This window comes from Eptesicus fuscus, chromosome 7 (genome assembly GCF_027574615.1).
Source record: "Eptesicus fuscus isolate TK198812 chromosome 7, DD_ASM_mEF_20220401, whole genome shotgun sequence".
Classification (NCBI taxonomy): Eukaryota; Metazoa; Chordata; class Mammalia; order Chiroptera; family Vespertilionidae; genus Eptesicus; species Eptesicus fuscus.
The window spans coordinates 70,069,651-70,072,323 of NC_072479.1; the positions used below are offsets into that span (position 1 = coordinate 70,069,651).

General features: G+C 46.7%; 1 pseudogene; it reads left to right on the forward strand.

Moving 5' to 3' along the window:
• The first annotated feature begins 447 nt into the window (after positions 1-447).
• On the forward strand, positions 448-956 carry LOC114231283 (serine/threonine-protein kinase 16-like; annotated as a pseudogene).
• Positions 957-2,673: the final 1,717 nt, after the last annotated feature.

Below are 2,673 nucleotides of genomic sequence, written 5' to 3' on the forward strand. Positions count from 1 at the left end.
CCTACAGTGCGATCCCCCTTGCATGTAGGCTTGCCCCCCTGATGGGCAAAGCAGCAATGTAACTGCCTGGTGTCTCCGCTGTGAGTAATGAAAGCTCTGACCACTCATGCAGACCTGATGTTTTTGCAACCTACCTACCTACCTACCTACCTATCTCCGTGCAAGTAGGGTAACATTTCAGACCCACCATAGTTTCTGACTCGACATAATCTTCCTTTAAGAAATTAGCGAATTACTCTTTTTATGATTCAACCAACCTTGAGTTTCTAATATTTATACAATATCATGTATGTATTTTCCTGCCTAAAAAGATGGAATCTAAACATGAGGAAACATTGAGAAAAATCCAAATTGACGGAAATTCTAGAGACGCAGAGAGAGGAAACATTGACGTGAGAGAGACACATCAATTGGTTGCCTCCTGCACCCCCCTGACCAAGGCCTGGGATGGAGTCTGCAACCAAGAGGGGTACGCTGTGGAGTGAGATAGGAAGGCTGAGAGACAAAGGCAATTTCCTGACTGCAGATCAAACCCTACAGCTGCTGTTGGGTGTCTGCAGAGGCCTTGAAGCCAGTCATGCCCAGGGTTATGCCCACAGGGACCTGAGGCCCACCAATACCCTGCTTGGAGATGGGGGGCAGCCATTGTTAATGGGCTTGTGGAGGGCTCCTGCCAGGCTCGGGCCCTGCCGCCCCTAGGCTGAGTGCTGTGTGCCGTGATGTTTGGGGAAGGCCTTGTGGCATGGTGTTCCAGAAGGGTGACAGCGTGGCCCTGGCTGTACAGAACCAACTCCGCATCCCGCAAAGCCCCGGGTGCTCTTCAGCATGGCAGCAGCTGCTGGCCTCGGTGATGACTGACTGTGCACCCCTGGCAGCGGCCTCAAATCCCTTTCCTCCTCAGTCAGTTGGAGGCACTGCACCCCCCAGCTCCAGGCCAGCACACTGCCCAAATCTGAACAAACCAGTGGCCACGCTGAGGTGGCCTCTGTGCCTTGGAAAAAGGCCTTTATCCCTCACTGGAACCTCCGTCCTTTCTCTCCAGGCCTGCTCTCTCATAGCTGGGTGCAGGGGTGGGTCGACTCAGCTCAGTCTTCTCTCTCTGCTCTGTTCTCTTACCCCCAGAACAACCGGACAGGGAGCCTGAGTTGGGGTGGGTGGGGGATGGGAAAAGGGAAATAGAATCTGGTAAAAGATCTGAGCAAGACTGCCAAGTTTACATCATGGTCTGCTTCCAAATCTGCGGGCAGGAGAATCCTATATAATAAAAGGCTAATATGCAAATTGCCCCCTCCACCGGGAGTTTGACCAGAGGGCAGGGCCAGCCGGCCAACAGCCCATGGCCCCTCCCCCTTCCCCATCCCCAAATGGCCCCCCTTACCTTGATTGGGGTGGGCCAGCCAGACCCCACCAGTGCATGAATTCATGCACCAGGCCTCTAGTGTATAAATAGAAGAATAAAGTGAAAGCAGCTTGGAAAAAGATTTAAAGCCTAGCCCTGGCCAGGTGGCTCAGTTGGTTGGAGCATCATCCCAACCCAAAAGGTTGTGGGTTCAATTTCCGGTCAGAGCACATACCTAGGTTGCAGTTTGATCCCAGGTTGGGGCATGTACAGGTCTCCCAATCGATGTTTCTCACATCAACGTTTCTCTCTGTCTCTCTCTCCTTTTCTCTCTCTCTCTTAAAATCAATAAAAGCCTATCCTCTGGTAAAAATTTTTAAAAAAGCTTTAAAGCCTATCTGAGCTTTTGCCAAGAACATAAAGATTCAAGGTAAGAAGGAATGATAATAGTATCAACAATAAAATAATATATTTAGAGTGCTTTAAAGTTTAAAAAATGGCTTCCACATAACTTGTATGCATGCATATAAGCATAACCAATGGACACAGACACTAGTGGGGGAGGGGTGAAGGGGTGAGAGCTGGGGGTGGCCAGGGAAAGGTCAATGGGGGAAAAAGGAGACATATATAATACTATATGTAATACTTTCAACAATAAAGAATTTTAAAAAATGGCTTCCACATACATTTGATGTGAGTCTCAATCAACCTTCAAGAAAACACCAGTATGTAATAATGGCAGAATTTTTTTTTTAGCTCTATTTTGTGAAGGAGACATTGAGACTCAGAGAGTGTCTCTTGCTCAGATAACAGAGCTACTAAATAGTAAAACAAGAATTCAAATCAAAGTCTTCCACTTCCAAGTACTCCAATATCTCCTACAGATTTTGAATGGGAAACCATGAAAGCCAGGCCTTGCCCACAGGGTTAGCCCTGTCTCTGTGCTGACAGCGGGGCCTGTTCATCTTGCCACCTTTGCCTAGACCCATGATCTGGTCAAGCTCCAGCTTGTCACCGTGGTCCAGCCGCCCCAACCTCGTGAAACCCAAAATACAACAAATGAGAATAGAAAGTCATTAAAAACTCTTTGGTTAAAAAACAAAACAAAAAAAAACTTTCTTTAAGGCATATTTTGACATTTTTAACTTTGTACAAGGGTCTGCACATATGTTCTCCTAAAATGAATATAAGAGTAAAGGTCTGAGATAAATAATGGAAATGACCGAAAAACTTACAAGTTATTACTACAATAAGTGGCATCCACCAGCAGAATACTTTATTATACATGAGTCTCATGCTTATCATACATGGTTAAAAGGGGAGTACCACTCTCT